General features: G+C 44.4%; 1 protein-coding gene across 6 annotated transcripts in view; it reads right to left on the bottom strand.

The window, feature by feature from the left end:
* palld (palladin, cytoskeletal associated protein) overlaps positions 1 to 18190 on the bottom strand; it is a 300420-nt gene that overhangs the window by 62919 nt on the left and 219311 nt on the right. The gene's annotated exons all lie outside the window — the stretch shown is intronic.

The following is an 18190-nucleotide window of genomic DNA, read 5'->3' as shown; positions in this document are numbered from 1 at the left end:
TTTTGAAAACCAGACAGTGAAAAAAGCTGACAGGAAGAAAATTAGATCATTTAAAATGTGGTTCTGGAGAAGAATTCTATGGACAAATAAATGAGTCTGAGAGCAAATTGGTCCTGAACTCACACTGGAAGCCAAAATTATGCATATATGAGATAAGGTTACCCACTGGAAATGACAGTAATGTTGGGCAAAGTATACACATTTTTAAAAAGTTAGTGAAATGCTTCTTCCAAGAGTATCAACATTCCTATAGCGGTCTAGGGATTTACACACTTGCGTACAACGGCAGAATTGGAATCTGGGAAATCTTCATATCAGATAGAAAGCCAGTCTAGACATAATGTTGAACCATGGTTTAAGTTTATAGAAATGAGTCCACATGAACTTCTGGTTTGAGAACATCTTGTTCTCTTCCCCAATGAATGAGAAAGAGTTGTAAAACTTCCTGTGATATCCTTACTCGATACACGGGTTTGTTCTAGCTATGATTTGTTAACAAAACAGTTGTATCATCTATTCATAATCCTGGTTTGAAGCTGCTTTATTTTAATTAACAACTACATTGAAATTTGGCTGTCACTGGTATCTCAATTTGTATCTGCATCTGTATAGTGCACTAACCTCATCACACTAGAGCTTGAAGAGTAGGTAAAGAGTATGCATCCCATTTGAAATCCTATGACTGCATCCTGCAAAATCCTGGGGCTTGTAGTTTAGGGGAGGTGTTGGAAATTATAATCTTCGTGAAGCTTCCTCTAGTGATTTGTTTATAATCTTGTTGCTTGCTTATTGCATGTATGTTCTTTTTTAGTGTCATGAGTGACTTGAGAAAATGCAAGTCGCTTCTGGGGTGAGAGAATTGGTCATCTGCAAGGACGTTGCCCAGGGGACGCCCGGATGTTTTTACCATCCTTGTGGGAGGCTTCTCTCATGTCCCCACATGGAGCTGGAGCTGATAGAGGGAGCTCATTCACACTCTCCCCGGGTTGGATTTGAACCAGCAACCTTCAGGTCAGCAACCCAACCTTCAAGTCATCAGTCCTGCCAGCACAAGGGTTTAACTCACTGTGCCACTGGGGGCTCCATATGCATATGTATGTTCTGATATGCAGCTTTCTTTCCTTAATCTGTATTTTTCCTGAGAAGTTGTGGGAGGGGCTGCAGACCATATGATCTGCTCTGATACAAGCACAGAGCACAAACTTCTTTAGACTTTGGGACTGCTCAAATTGCAGACTGGCAAACATTTGCTGGGTGTTTATTATTGAGAGATGTTCTGACTGGATGGCACAGAAATTATCTCAAACATGTCTGTAACTGACTGATAAGTCGTGTACCTGTGTATAGTGAACACATGAAAGTTGTGAGTAAACAAAATATGTTATTTTTTACCAAAGTCTACTTTATTTTGTTTCTTGAGTGAATAATATAAAACAAGTTGTTTTATGGAAGAGTAGATATATTTTTGGGCACTGAAAAACGTATCTGAAAAACTGCTATTTTTATGCGAGGGGCCTTTAAAATTCTCGGCCAAAGAGGTCCTGGGTCTCACTAAACTACAAGCAACAGAATACTGCAAGAGATGGTGACAGGATTTCAAGTGGGAAGCACACATTTTACCAATTCTTAAAATTCTAGTGTGATGAAAAGTGACAGTGAAAGGTTTGGATATTACTTCCTTAGGTAGAAATTAAAAAGGGACAGGAATATGTATTAGGGAAATACCATACATTAGTGTAAGCTGACTGCACTCATGTTAACTTACTGAAACAACCAAAGTGAGATTGAAATCCACTGTGAAAAATGGTTTTGGTAAAGGATATGCCATGCAAACGGTTCAAGCTTAGTTGCATGAGTCTCTTCTGCAGCTAAGACTTATTTTAGTCGACAAATGTAAATGTGGCTGGAAAGCTGTGTAAGACGCTGATGGAACCTTTAGTTGAGTGGATTACTTTCTTTAAAAAAGAATTCATCACCAAATGCTACCCCAGTTTTCTGACAGTTTAAAAAACATTTTTCTGAAGCCCACTTGATTGAACCAAAATAATTCCTTTTTATAATTATTTTTATTGCATATAAACATAACCTTCTGGAATTGCTAAACTAGCCCACCTAAATATAGTGAGCAGTACTCGTGTTGTTGGGGTATCTTTCTTTGGTATGCAGCTAATATAAATAAAATGAGTGGAGAGAATCTGGCAGTGTTCCACTGGCATTACATCACGCTTCCTTAATAGGAAGCCTCTCTCTAACTTAACAATTTGCTGCAGTGTGTCCATTTAAGTTCTTAGAGAGGATCATTTCATCAGGCTGAAATCTTAATCAGAAACAGAAGTTTCAAAAACAACAAGAAGTTTTGCCTGCAATTAGAACTTTCCAAATTATTGGAAACCAGAGCTTGAGAAAGGTACAGTTCCCAGAATCCAGTAGTCATGCTGGCCGGTAAGTATTAGGAATTGTAGATTTTAAAAAATATGTTCTAAGTTCTGGGTGAAATATCCCAAATACACAAAATTAGCTTAAAAGATGCTTATGTATGAGTAAGTATGTTAATTGTGTTCTGTAATCCGCCCTGAGTCCCCCCAGGGGAGATAGAGCGGAATACAAATAAGGACAGGTTGCTTACCTGTAACCATGTTTCTTCGAGTGTACTCTGTGAATTCACACTAATGGAGAGGCTGCGCCTGCGCAGGTCCCAACGGAAACTCTTCCCAAGCTGAAGTTTAAATTTTGGCGGTAGCCACGCCCCTCCGTCCCCGGAGGGCATATAAGGCAGCCCTCGGCGTCTCCTCCTCAGTTCCTACGCCGCTAAGGCAACGAGAAAGGAAGAGGGTTTGCCAGAGGGGAAGGAAGGGCGGGCTTGTGTGAATTCACAGAGTACACTCGAAGAAACATGGTTACAGGTAAGCAACCTGTCCTTTTTCTTCGTGTACTCTGTGAATGCACACTAATGGAGACTAGCAAGCTTAAGTCTCGGAGGCGGGCTAAGCAAACCCTGACAACGAGAAACTGTCCAAACATATGTTTATTAGACATGAAAAACATGAAAAGACATGAAAAAACCATGGTCCGAGGACCCAATAAGGTATTGCATCAATACACACCAAATACCGAGAACAGTCCGGTAAGGCATGATATAACCCTTGTAAGAGCACATGTGTAGGGAGGAACATCATTCTCCAAGGGAGAAGGCAGTAGCAAATAAGGCACAAAGTGTCAGAGAACAGTGCAAACATGTATCGAACAGGAGAAAAAATAAAGAGAGTCACATGAGAAAAAGGGTAGCCACAGAGGAGTCATAAGAGCAGAAGGTTTAGGACAAGCATGAAGATAAAACTGCTCTAGCAAAGGCTGAGTCCTTCAAAGTCCTTTGGTCTACCCTATAGTGAGACACAAATGTAAGGGGGTTGGACCAGATTGCTGCCCTGCAAATAGAGTCCAGTGGAATGCCCCTTAGAAAGGCAGTCGACGTGGAGAGACCCCTCGTCGAACGCGGGCGAACCGACGGGGGGGGAGGTCGTTTGGCTAGTTCATAGGCCAGTTCAATGGCCTGGGCAATCCAATGGGACAGTCTCTGTGAAGAAATGGGATTGCCCAGTTTATCCGGAGCATGGGCCACAAAAAGTTTTGGGGTCTTTCGAATGTCCTTAGTACGGTCCCGGTAGAAAAGAAGTGCTCTACGCACATCAAGGAGGTGCAGTCTCCGCTCAAGGGAAGACGAGGGGTCCGGGAAGAAGGCGGGAAGGACAATGTCCTGGTTAAGGTGAAAGGCCGAGACCACCTTGGGGAGGAAGGTGATGTCCGGACGGAGAACGGCGCGGTCGTGATGAAAACGGAGGTAGGGTTCATCAACCCGAAGGGCCGCCAGCTCCGAGGGTCTGCGCGCTGAGGTTATGGCCACCAAGAAGGCAACTTTCCAAGAAAGGAGACGTAGGTCGGTCGAGGCCAAAGGTTCGAAAGGAGAAGCAGTGAGCTGGGAAAGGACAAGCTCGAGGTTCCACCCTGGGGTAGGAGGTTGGGCCGGTGGGCAGATGTTGTTGTATCCTTTCAAGAAGGTCTTGACGAGGTGATCGGAGAACAATGATGGTCTACCATGTTGTTGAAAGCACCAGGATAGAGCGGCCAGGTAAGATTTCATAGAGGCAAGAGAAAGTTTTTGTTCTGCTAGAGACATAAGGAAGTCCAGCACAATCGGTACCGAGGTTGGGAAAGCAGTGATTCCTCGGGAGCGAAGAAAGGAACGAAAGCGAGAGACTTTATAAGTGTAGGCCCTGGTTGTAGCCGGCTTGTGAGCTGCGCGGAGGACCTCTTGTAAGTTCTGCGGGAGGGAGGTCAGGCGAGAATCCTCCAAGCAGTGAGATGTAGAGAGGGGAGATCCGGATGCAGAATCTGGCCGTTTTCTCTGGATAAGAGGTGTGGTAGGAGAGGCAGAGTGAAGAAGGTCGCCTTGGAAAGACGAAGAAGAGCCGGGAACCACGGCTGACGAGGCCAGGCTGGCGCTATCAGGATCGCCGACATCGGTACCGACCGGAGTTTCTGTAGGACCTTCGGTATCAGAGGAAAGGGCGGAAAGAGATAGATCGGTTCCGCCGACCAGTCCAGAAGGAAGGCGTCTCCCAGGCAGCCTGGAGAGGAGGACGGGAGAAGTCTTGCCCCGTACCGAGGCAGCTGAGCGTTCTGGGGAGAAGCGAAGAGGTCTAGGGTGGGGAAACCCCATTTGAGAAAGAGAGAAAGAAGAGTCTCGGGGTCGAGCATCCACTCGTGGGAGGAAGTCGTCATTCTGCTGAGGGCGTCTGCCAAGTTGTTCTGGATCCCGGGAAGGTGAGTCGCCGAGATTTGGATGCTGCGGGCTATGCACCAATGCCACAGCTGGGAGGAGAGAAGCATCAGCTTCCTTGAGCCCGTGCCGCCCTGTTTGTTGATGTAGAATACTGCTACCGTGTTGTCTGACTGTACGAGGACAGATCTTTGGGAGATCAGGCGGGAGAAGGCTTTCAGAGCCTTGAAGATAGCAAGGAGTTCGAGAAAGTTTATGTGATTGGCCTTCTCGGAGGGAGACCAGAGGCCTCGAACAGTGAGGCCCTTCATGTGGGCTCCCCAGCCGAAATTGGATGAGTCTGTGGTTATGGTGATCGAGGGAGGAACCGAGTGGAACGGAAGACCCCTGCAGACGTTGGAGAGGGACTTCCACCAGAGAAGCGACCGGCGAACATGAGGCGGGACCGAGAGAAACCTCGAGTTGGGGTGGCGAAATGGCTTGAAAACATCTATGAACCACCTCTGCAGGGACCGGAGACGGAGCCTGGCGAACGGGGTCGTGAGGACTGTGGAGGCCATGTGGCCCAGCAGTATTTGGATGGATCGAGCCCGAACCCTTCGGTGGGTCTCGCAGAAGATGATTTGATGACGGAGAGCTAGAAACCTGTCGAGCGGGAGCGAGACAGTCTGAGCGATTGAGTCGAACAGGGCGCCGATGAAGCGGATTTTGTTCGACGGGTTGAGGTGAGATTTGTCGTGGTTTAGCTGGAGACCGAGAGAATCTAGAAGAGAGAGGGTGTAGTCGACGTGACGACGGAGTAGGACAGGGTCGGATTCGACCAGAAGCCAGTCGTCTAGATAGGGAAAAACTGTGATCCCCTGGAGCCGGAGGTGGGCAGCCACGACAGCGACGACTTTGGTAAAGACCCTTGGGGCGGTAGCGAGGCCAAAGGGTAAAACGGTGAACTGGTAGGTTTGGTCGAGGACCTTGAAAGAGAGGAAGCGCCTGTGGTTTTCTCGAATCGCCACGTGGAAATAGGCGTCTCGGAGGTCTATAGACACGAAGTAGTCTCCGCGGTGAAGCATCGGGAGGATGGAGGCGATGGAGACCATCCTGAACTTGGTTGGGCGTATGAAGACATTGAGCATGCGTAAGTCTAGAATTGGGCGGAGGCCCCCACCCCTCTTCGGGACCGTAAAGTACCTGGAGAAGAAGCTTTGAGGGTCCTGTGCCGATGGAGAAGGCCGAATAGCCCCTTTGGCGAGGAGGGTGTCGACCTCTGCGAGAATTTCTTGAGAGGGGTTGGAGAGAAGGACCTGACCGGTGGGAGGGAGTTCCTCGAATTCTAAGGCATAGCCTTCTTGGACAATTTTTAGAACCCAGGCATCTGAAGTAATAGATTTCCACCGGTGAAAGAAGGGAGCCAGGCGGTCTATAAAGAGACCATGAGGTTGATTTGGTGGAGGAGAGGGGTGCGGAGGAATGAGAACGGCATCGGTACCGGAGAAAGAGTCTTTGGAAGGAGATATGGCGTCAGGAACGCCGGATAGGTTGACCAGCGGTGGGGGTGACCCGGCCGCGTTGTCTTTGAGGTTGTGCGGCCCGACGGGGCTGTTGGCGATTTTGGTTGTTCGATACCGAGGGACGTCTGAAAGATTGCTGGCGGTAAGAAGGAGGCGGGAAGCGTCAAAAGCGTTGAGGAAACCACTTGGTGCGGTGAGCCTGGGGTTGATCGCCGCATTTAGTGGCTAGAACTTTAAAGTCATGGTTGGTTTTAAGCTTGTCGTCGGTGCCAGCGTTAAAGAGGCCCATGGCGTCGAAGGGGAGGTCCTCGATGACCTGCCTCGAGGAAGAAGATAAGCCGGAAGATCTCAGCCAGGCGTGGCGGCGAATGGCAATGGCGTGGGCGATCATCTTGCCGGCCGTGTCGCCCGTATGCTTAGCCATCTGGATTTGATGATGCGCTAACGAATCGGCCTCTTGCTGGAGGGTTGTGATGACTCATGGGCCTTGTAGTCCTGCTTATGACACTGTAATGCCTGATGATGAAGAAAACTTGGGTTTTTTACCTTCCCAGTCTGAACTGGAATCTTCCCAGCCAGATCTTTCCCAGGCAGATCTGGGAACCTTGCACCTGCAAGAGAGTTGTGACCCAGAAGTATGTCAAACAAATCCGGAGCCCACTTCCCCTGTGTTCTCCCGCCATGAGTTTTGTAAACAACAGAGAGGTTTGGAAGCTGCTTCGCGCAGGAGTGCGAGGATAGCAGCCAAGAATTCAGCCAATTAAGTCTGCTTTTTCGTGAGAATCCTTAAGGAGTCAAACATCTGGTCTCAAAGATTAGCTTTCGTTTCTGGTTCCCAGAGAACTGCTTCGGCGGGAAAGTTAGACTCTATATAGGTGATTTACCCGCGAAGTAACTTCGCGGAGTCAATTCGTCAACCTCCGGAGCGAGTTGTGTCTGGACAGCGCGCTCCGTTTCAAGCCTCGCTCCTGCTCAAGCCTTGCCCTGCTTTCCAGCCTTCGCTCCTGTTTCTGCCTTTGTTTACCTACGGACCTTGCTTGTTTCCCAGGACTAAACATTGCCTTGTATCACGGATTTTACCAAGTTTTTCCACGGACCTTGTTCTTGTTCCTTGTTACCTTGTTCCACGTTTTAAGCCTTGTTTCAAGTATCAAGTTATTTCCTAGCCTTGCTCAAGTTTATGGACTAAAGGACCTTGTCATCTCCCCTCACCTTGCCTGGCAAAGTGAGTGTTTCGGTTATTGGATTACAACTTTGAACCTTAATATTTCATATTGGACATCGCTTTTTTGGACTAATTTAGACCTTTCCTGAAAGGTCTGCTTTTGGACTATTTCATATACTTGCTTTTATTAACTTTATATATTCCTTCAATAAAGATATTAGATAGATTCTGGCCTCTGTGTTTGGTTATTGGTGCCTTTGCAGCCTGGGTCCTGACAAGGGTGGACATGACCGACCGGTCTTCGTCGGACAACTTCGCGAAGAAGGGCTGAGCTTTTTCCCAGAGGATCTGCTGGTATGCCCCCATACAGGCCCCATAGTTCGCCATTCTACAAAGTAGAAGGGCTCTGGAGTAGAGCTTTCTGCCGACCGCGTCGAACCTCTTACCCTCTCTGTCTGCAGGGGTAGTGGATTCACGACCGGAGGACTGAGAAGCTTTAACGACCATGGAATTCGGGTCGGGGTGGTGTTTAAGCCATTCTAAGGTGTCGTCATCCGTACGATACCAAGACTCGATTCTCTTCGAGGTAGGAGGGATCGAGGAGGGGGTCTTCCACGAAGATTGGATAACATCGAGGAGATAAGGTAAGAACGGCAACAGCGTGGCTGGAGGGGCCTGGGCTTGGACCCGTTTGAAAACCGGGTCAGTTACTGCTTTGGAAGTCTGTTTAATTTCTAAACCCAGGGCATCAGCCATTCTAATCATTTGTTCGGAGAAAGCCCGAATGTTGTCGGTAGGCGAAGGAGGATCTACCTCATAGGCGTCATGGGGAGGAGAGAGATCAAGGCCTAAGGATACCACCGAGGCCGAGAGAGCAGAATCCGGGCGATCAATCTCTATCTCATCGTCCCCAGCCCCTTGAGGGGACTGGGGGGGAGATGACAACACAGTCTCTGGTGGCGGCACCGCCTCAAGAGCAGGAGCTATCTGCAGCCCAGTTTGTTTGGAGGCCGAGGCCTGGACCGCTCGAGCCAGGCGAGTGGTTTGTCTACCCCGTTCCGGTGTCGAGGTCGGGGGAAAAAGCTGCTGACGAGATGAACGATGAGAAGCAGCAGGTCGAGGAGATGGGACCCTGACCACTGTCTGAGTGGAGTGGTGGGGTGAGTCCTGTAACTCGCCGTCCGAGAGTTGGTGAGGAGAAGGCTGGCGAGGTCGCTGAGCGGGAGCGATCGGAGAAGACCTTCTAGAAGAAGTTGCCGAAGAAAGGACATCCATCTTGGAGGAAGCAGAAGAGGAAGAGCGTTGGGTTGCCCTCTTCTTAGCGAGCGGTTGTTTTGATGGAACCCTCAGGGATTTACCCGGTGTGGGAGGGATCATTGCTGAGTCGGATTGGGTCCGACGAGCTTCCTCATGAGCCCTTTTAAAGGCGATCTTCATCGCGGAGGTCGATGGAGGAGCCCCGAGCTGGGATCGAGCCGAGGAAACGGAAGCTACCGAGCTCGACGTCGAGGAAGGACCGACCCGACCAGAACGTGTCGACACCGTGGCCGTGGTGAGAGTGCACGGTGGCTTAGCGGCCTTGGACGACCTGGAGGCTCTGGACGCCTTAGACGAGACCGAAGGGGCTTTAGCCGCTGAAGACGACATCGATTCCGGATTAAGCGGCGACTTCGTGCCCGAAGTCGACGGAGCGGGTTCAGGGGCGAGCGATTTTTCGTAGAGCGCCGCTCTAAGCCTCGCGGCTCTATTTTTTCGAGCCTGAGCCGTTAGGGCCAGGCAGAAACGGCAGGTACCGACGACATGTGCTTCTCCGAGGCAGTAGAGGCACTTGGCGTGGCCGTCGGAATCAGGAATTTTAGCGGCACACTGAGTGCAGCGCTTGAAGCGAGTCGTAGACATGAGAATCCGAAGTGAACCTTGCGGCGGAAAAAAAGGAACTGAGGAGGAGACGCCGAGGGCTGCCTTATATGCCCTCCGGGGACGGAGGGGCGTGGCTACCGCCAAAATTTAAACTTCAGCTTGGGAAGAGTTTCCGTTGGGACCTGCGCAGGTGCAGCCTCTCCATTAGTGTGCATTCACAGAGTACACGAAGAAAAAAGTATATTATATTATTATTAAACATGCTTATACTCATATGGATGAACAATAGTCATGGAAGCAAGTGATATGCCATAGGACTAAAGAACGTGGAATTCCAAATGACTACACATTCCAAACTGTGAAACAAGGTCTTACTATAAGCATGTATATAACTGTCAGCTGACAGAAAACACTTAGACAGCAGGGATAAGTCTTTCATTTTAGAAATACACTCATCCCATTTATCAAACAGCTCATAATTATATTTATAAGGCTGTTATCCTGAGTTATAGAAGGAGGGAAAAGAAATAAGACTAGGCTAGAAAATGGACCTTTGACCTGGGCTGTCATTATGTTTGCCACTTTGAAGCTGTTTTTGTTGGAGACAGGGAAGACCTAAGGCCATCCAAAAGCAGTAGAAATCATTCATGTTATACAACCAATCCAGTTGTCTCCATATATAAAATTTCCAGTATCGTTGCAAAGTGTGATGAAGGAAACTAGAGGCTTTGGACCTAATCATGAAATCATAGAATCACAAAGCTAGAAGAGACCACAAGAGCCATTCAGTCCAATTGCCTGCCATAAAGTTACTTAAATATCGTTACTTAGGAAAGGACTCTATAAATAGAAAAATAGGATCATAAGACTTGGAAGGGACCACAAAGCCATCTAGTCAAACCTTCTACAAGAACATTTAGCTCTTAGGCTTCATCTTGTGAATCCTATACCTAAAGTTATTTCAAAAGCAACCATACTTGTCCAATAAACTGATGCATTCCCAGTTCTTTGTGTGCTGCTCTTCATTCCATTAGGAAAACTATTAGGATTTGTCAATGTTTTGACTAATGGGACAAATAGCATCTGAGGTGCAAATTGATATTTTGGTATAGGGAAATAGACTAAACTATCTCTACTAGTGCATAGTTAAGTGCTCTGATCATGGTAGACAGTTAACATCAGTTTGAGTTCACATTCTATTGATTCCTCATTCTTATGCACCCAGCTTCTGTCAATCTAGCAGTCAGAAACATGAAAATATGAACAGATCAATAGGTACTGCTCCAGCGGGAAGGTAACGGTGCTCCATGAGTCATGCCGGCCACATGACCTTGGAGGTGTCTACTGACTCTTCGGCTTAGAAATGGAGATAAGCACCAACCCACAGTCGGACACGACTAGACTTAATGTCAGGGGAAAACCTTTACCTTTACTATGCACTAGAAATACTATCAAGACATAGGGTGCTTTAGGATGTGCCAGATTTGAGAGAACATTAGCATGTCACATAGAATAGCACAATCTCCTCTATCTCCTGCGTGGAACATACTATGGTTCTTTTTTAAAAGCAGAAGTGAATTTTGTGGCTTTAGTTTCACACAGCAAAGTAATATTTCATTGGAAGTTAGTCAGGTCAGTCCCAACATCTCATTCAGTTTGATCGTCAAGAACTAATCAGTTCTTCAAGTGCCATTGGGGAGCATGATTTGGAAGATTAGTACCAGAACATGCAAGTCCAGAACTTAAATGACTACTTTTTTGTATAAGCAACTCCTAGGATACTGCCCTACCATAGCCAGTAGCCATACTAGCTGGGAAATTCTGGGATTTGTAATCCAGAAAAAAAGTATTTTTGCAAAGCTTGGAAAAGGAAGTTGCTCCTCATGATTAGCCACAAAATGTTTCTTAAACCAGAGGAACGTTTGTTTACAGTCTGCTCGCTTTGATGAACGGCAGCATGAAAGTCTGTCTAGGCAATTGTTACTAACTGCCTAGACAATTACTGTAGTTTAAATTATCAATCCTTTTGTTGTTTGGGTACAAGACGCCCCTCTTCTAGTAAGTAGCAAACCACAGTATTCTACTGCTTCCCTCCATGGCAGTTGGGGTGGTGTCATCGGGGGGGGGGGCGCTATATTTGCTGGGTGGTTTATTTCAAACTTTCAAGAAGCTATCAAAAGTGTTGAACTTAAAAAGACAAATTGGGATCCCAAACCATGGTTTGGATAAACTCAGTGGTGGCTAGTGATGTCCATGGTGGAAAAGTGATAAATCTGGTCCATGGTTTAGTCCCAGCTTTAAACAAGCTAAACTAACATGGACTCTACTAACCACAAATAAAAGTTTGTACAAATCATGTTTTGGGATCACGATTTGACTGTGAACTATAGCTTGTAATGTTCAGGCATTCTGGCAAACAATTGACTGCCTCTCCTCAAACACAAAAAGGGATAAGAAAGCACAGAAGCCCTATGTATTATCACTACTCACCCACATATGGTACTTACATTAATGAGTTTTTCAATAAATATTAATGAGCTCAGCTGAGTATATGGGAGAAGTGATTCATATTACACCACTTTTAATTCAAATGTTATCCACTGAGAGATCCCATCCTTCTATTACTATTTGGTTTTAAAAGTTTTTGTTTCCAGAGCGCACTAAGGTCTACTTTCCAGGGAATGGTCAAGAAAATGAAAACCAATGTGTTGCTATTCTCAAAACATTTGAACAGATAACAGTAGAAGAACACATCAATCAAGTTTTAAGTTGCAACCTTGGATCTAAATAGTGATGAGTGATAGATGATGCAACTATTGTTCTGTGTAATGTTGTGCTACTTCCCTGCTGAGGCTGACCCACTGTCCCTTGGTATTTTATTGTGGGATTGGGAAAAGAAGAGAAAACATCTGCTACAATGAAGTGTAATGGAAAAAATGTAACTGGCTTGTCCCTTCTTTTCTATTTTAATATGTATTACACAAGCTCACTTTCTATATATAGCAGCCAGAAAGAAAAGTTCTCATTGGAACTACACCTTTCCTGGACATTGTTAGATCGTTTCACAGCTATATTGCATAGATGTCTTAATTTTGCATATATAAGTTGGACATACTATTTGTGATGATGATGGTCAAGCATTATCTATTATTAGATTGAGTGATTCTTGTATTGTTTCCTCCTACAGCTACTTCATGGGGTTCATCACAAACATCATTGTCAACGTATTTTCTTTTCTTAATTAGAAACTGATCCATTTTAATGGTAATTACTGCAACTCAATCAACAAATTGTGCCAATTATAAAAATTATAATAGTACTTATGCTTGAACAGTACCAGAACTCCATGTGTGTAGTGTTAAATCTCTCTGGAGGGTTATTAAACAGAGGCTGGATGGCCACCCAGGGTGCTTTGACGGTGCATTCCTGCCTATCTGAAGGAGGCTGGATACATGCCCTTTGAGGAGTTTCTTCCAACTAGACTCCAGTGGAGTCTCCTTCTCTGGAGGCTTTTGAACTGAAGCTGGATGACCATCTGTCAGGAGGGCTTTGACTGTGTCTTCCTACTTGGCTGAAGAGGGTTGAACTTGATGCCTTCTGGGGGTATCTTCCAATGGAATCTCCTTCCTTGAAGTGTTTGAACTCAGGTTGAATGACTATCTATTAGGAGGAGTTTCACCTTGTCTTCCTGCCTGGCTAAAAGGCATTGGACTGGATGTCCTTTGGGGTTTGTGGAAAGGGGGACATTTTTCATGTGACATCCCTGTGGACTACAGGTAACACACTACTGTGTCCCAGCACACAATTTGGAAAGTTCTGTGCTAGACTCTGAGCTGCTTTTGATACTGCTTGCAGATTGCCCCCACCTCTGTTTGGTCACTGCTGCTTAAACCTTTCACTGTCCCAGCTTGAACTCTTCCAGGACCTTGTCCTCCTTACTCCTGCAAATTATCAGTGGAAGGCATTTTACCACTACCAGTTTTGAACAGGTTTCAACTGGTAGGACTCAACCATGTCTAGAAGGGTGTGTGTGCATGAGGGTGGCAACTTGTCCTTTTCTGACAAAGCAAAATGTCTTGGGCCAATGCTAGTGACTGCTCTGATCATGAGGATGCTTAGACAATTAGCACTGGTTGGGGTCCACATGCTATTGACTCCTCATTCTAGTATCAAAATAGTATCAAAACCTAGGGTGCTCTAGAATGTGTCAGTTTTGAGAGAACATTAGCATATCACATAGAATAACAATATTCTTCATCTCCTATGTAGAACATAGTGTTCCCTCACTGCTTTGCGGTTCACTTTTCGCGGATTTGCTGTTTCGTGGTTTTTCAATAAACTCTAAAAGACTATTATAAATCATAAAAAATACAATTTGCAGCCTAAGGAAGGGAAGAAGGAGAAGCCAAAGGGAGAGTAAAGGAGCCCAAGCGGCAATGGCAGGAGAAAGAGGCAATTTATCAACACACAATTGGTTAATAGACTTAAAATTGTGTATAACTACTAAAATAATGTATAAATATTAAAATAAATACAGTATAGCATCTTTACTTCGTGGATTTTCACTTATTGCGGGTGTTCCTGGAACATAACCCCAGCGATAAGTGAGGGAACACTGTATTATGGTTCTTTTTTAAAAGCAGAAGTGAACTCTGTGTCTTTGGTTTCACATAGCAAAGTAATATTAAGTCTAATCATGTCTGACTCTGGGGGTTGGTACTCATCTCCATTTCTAAGCTGAAGAGCCAGTGTTGTCTATAGACACCTCCAAGGTCATGTGGCTGGCATGGCTGCATGGAGTGCCTATTGATCTACTCACATTTGCATGTTTTCGAACTGCTAGGTTGGCAGAAGCTGGGGCTAAGAGCAGGAGGTCACTCCGCTCCCCGGATTCGAACCACTAACCTTTTTGGTCAGCAAGTTCAGCAGCTCAGTGGTTTAACCCACTGTACCACCAGGGGCTCCATACCATAAGCATTAACAGTAAATAAATAAATAACAAAAAGCCACTTTGAGTCCCCTCTGGGAGAGCTATAGCAGGGAATAAATAAATATATATAATAATCATCATCATCACCATCATATTTTTTCTAGCAAAAAGGTCTCACGCCCTATCACCCAACTGTTTTTCAGACCCCAAACTCTTCAATGGGTTAAATAATAATTTAGGATTGATACAGGTACATCTTTTAAGCAGGACTTGGAGGAAAGTATTTTTTTCGGACTACAACTCGCAGAACTTTGAAAGGGGGACTTTCAAAATGTGGGGACAATCTTGATTACATGCATACCTGATCACCATAGAGATACAGCACTTTTGTGAGCAGTTGTAAATAATATTTCCCATTGTATACTTGCATAACTTTTGTTTATACAGGTCTGTATTTTGTCAGCTTCAGTCAACTACTGTCAAGCCTGTGAGAATTGGCTTTCTCACTCAATTTTCCCTTTTTGTCACCTTCTGCTCTGATGAATTCTACATTTTTTCACTTTCTTACAAGAGTGATTCAACACAGCAGGCAAGCCCTACATTAAAATGCCATCAATTAAACTTATTTCCAAGAAAATGCACTGAGGATTGAGATGCCAGTAATCAAAACAATACTCTTAACGGCTTGCCAAGTTGGTGTGACTTCCCGGAACATAAAGCTTCTAAGATACTTTAAAAAGAAAGGAAAGTCCTTCCACTGCAGCCACTTCCTATCATTAATTAGTTTCCTCAATAAATGGTCTTTCTTTTCCTATGTGGGACCCATGTCAGACTCATTCTCTGATCAGGTATTTCCTTAATAGCTTGTCAGACAGCACAGTTTTCAACACAGACCCAAGAAAAGGCCAAGGAGCTGCTGAATGTTAATCCAAATACAAAAGAAAAACATAATGGAGATGCCATGTAAAACCACACACAGATAACATTCTGGCATTTTCTGGCATGGAAGAGTCCTCTTTCAGAAAAATTAATGCCTGTGTTTCTTAACAATGTGCCCAGTTTTAAAGCATATGTTAAAAGGTTTAATATATTTCACTATTCAAAATAATTCTCTGACTTAGTGCACAATGAAGTCACAAATAAGGAAGAGTATTTAGTCAAGAGAAAAGCAAGATTTTGTTTAAATGAGGGGTTATAATAAACCTTTGAGAGTTACTTATTCAGAGTAACTATAGCTAAAGGGTAAAGGTTTCTCCCTGACATTATGTTTAGTCGTGTCCGACTCTGGGGGTTGGTGCTCATCTCCATTTCTAAGCCAAAGAGCCGGCATTGTCCATAGACATCTTCAAGGTCATGTGGCTGGCATGACTGCATAGGGCGCCATTACCTTCCCGCTGGAGCAGAACCTATTGATCTACTCACATTTGCATGTTTTTGAACTGCTTAGGTTGGCAGAAGCTGGGGCTAACAGCGGGCGCTCAATCCTCTCCCTGGATTCGAACCTGCGACCTTTCAGTCAGCAAGTTCAGCAGCTCAGCGCGTTAACACACTGTGCCGCCTGGGGTTCTGGTAACTATATACCATACTTAAGAGCGGTATGGTTTATTCAAGGGTGTTTATACACAAAATCACCATAAAACATCAGAACAACACTACAAAATCTTTCTGAATCTTAACAATTCAACTCTGTCACACAAAGATGATTACTGTCATCAATGAATCCATTTAGACAGGAATATGGAGCATGTATACATGTCTTTTTATTACACTAGGATATGATAGTGGCAGTTACAATCCTGTTGAAATGTTTAAGGGAGATGCATTATTCCTGCATACATGAACCTCCTTGAAGATTGTTAGGCATATACATGTGAGTTTATGGTTGTTTAGGACATGCAATGTAGATTTAGATCACACAACTGATATTCCATAGAGAAATGTAGTCTGCAACTATGCAGTTCTGAATTACATGACAGAAGATGTTTCATTTATGGAATTGATATAAATTATATCCACTGACACCACCATCCACTTGTAATGAGAAGATCCAACCAGCATCTGCTTTTCATTCACACAAAGAAATAACTTAATCGGGACTAGCTCATGGCTGCCGTCTCATGAACATAGAGCAATACAAGCACACGATATTCCTATATTTTCCCCATATGGTAGCAACATCTTCTAGGAAACCATCTTGGAAATATATATATGACATCATGCAGGACAATGTACACTATTTTCTTTGCTGTTTGAAGTAACTTTTAAAATTTCTGTTCATAGTGTCATTTAGAAGATCCTACAAGTAGGTGTAAACCACAGCATAAGCAAGAGATGTGGGGGTGGGAGAAGGTCAGAAACATAAGAATCCTTTTGTATCACATCCAAGGCCTATGTTGTTCAGAACCTTATCTTCCCATAACAGTCATCCAGATGCTTTTGGAAAGTTCATAAGCTGGGCACAAGGACAACGCTTTTTATGTACTGCTCTTCCTCAGTGATTAGCATTCACTGAGTGATAGTGTAACATTACACAGTTATAGCAACTTGTTACTACTTCAGCTGCCATTGCTCTATCCTACAAAATCTCAAATTTTGCAGTTTGATATACTTAGAATTCTCTGCTAGATAGCTCCAGTATTGTTGTTCAGACAATACCTCACCAAACTACAAACCGCAGGATTTTGTAGGATAGAGTCATGGCAATCAATATGATATGCAATCACTTTATGGTATGAATATGCTTTCATATTTAGAAGCATGTTGCTCTTGATTCTGCATGTAAAAGGTCATTATCATGACTAATAAACATTTATAGCCTTTTCCTCCATGAACCTTTCTAAATCATAGGTGAGAATTGTTCAGCCTTCCAGTTTTGGACCAGCATTCCTCACCATTGGATATGATATGATGGTTACGGCTTCTGGGAGCTGCAGTTGGCTAACATCCAAACCATGTCTATCCCTGGCTTAAGCTCCTTTTAAAAGCATCTAAGTTGAAAGGTGGTGAGGATAAAGAGAGGCAGAGATATATTTGATGTTAAAGCTAGAGGCAGTAATAGAATACTACAATGTTCTATTTGATTTCCCCACGTGATCATAAGAACAATCAGATTCACTTCTTACAGACAGGATGCCACACTAAGTGATACAACTTCTATTGCTTTTCAAGGGATTACAAGTATGGTGACAGAGAATATAGTCACTGAGGCCCAAAGAAATACTGCATCGGTAAAACTATTTGGGCATGAAGTTGGCTCTGATTTGTCTCACATCAGTGGTTCTCAACCTGTGGGTCCCCAGGTGTTTTGGCCTTCAACTCCCAGAAATCCTAACAGCTGGTAAACTGGCTGGGATTGCTCCCATTGTCTTGCATTATGATACAGCCTGTGTTTCGTTCGAGTTAACCATTTTGTAGATACCTTGGTCAGCATCCAACAATGTCTCTGAGATCATAGAAACTGCTTCTTCAGGTGCAAACAGAAGTGTGTCAAACCCCTTCCCTCCTACAAGTCCTAAAACTTTGCTCCAGAGCAATGGGACACTCATATTTCCCAGAAATTCCCAAAAGCATGTGATTAGGTAAACAAATAAATTCCTGCTTCAAGATAATGCTGGGACAAGGTACATCAAGGGAAAATATGACTGGTCCTATCTCTGCTCTTCTTTCACTTTCAAATAACGGGCTTTTCTATTTAAAGTGGCACTTGATAGTCAACTGGTCACAAGGTATCTTATTATGATGTATGTGTCTTCTGTGCTTTTATCTTTGAAATTATGTTTCTTAAATTATTTTTCAGCTTTAAAGAAATGGGATTTTATTATAAGTATCTTATTTAATTTTGTTCTAACCTTTTCTTTATCCAGTTTTATTTTTCAATAAAATACAGTCTGTCGATCTCTCCACAATTATGTGCATTAGCAGTTTGGCTTATCCTGGTCAATTTTCTACAAGCT

Source organism: Anolis carolinensis, chromosome 5 (assembly GCF_035594765.1).
Source record: "Anolis carolinensis isolate JA03-04 chromosome 5, rAnoCar3.1.pri, whole genome shotgun sequence".
Classification (NCBI taxonomy): Eukaryota; Metazoa; Chordata; class Lepidosauria; order Squamata; family Dactyloidae; genus Anolis; species Anolis carolinensis.
The sequence above is the reverse complement of the archived record's forward strand: the minus strand, read 5'-3'. Positions and strand labels throughout refer to the sequence as shown.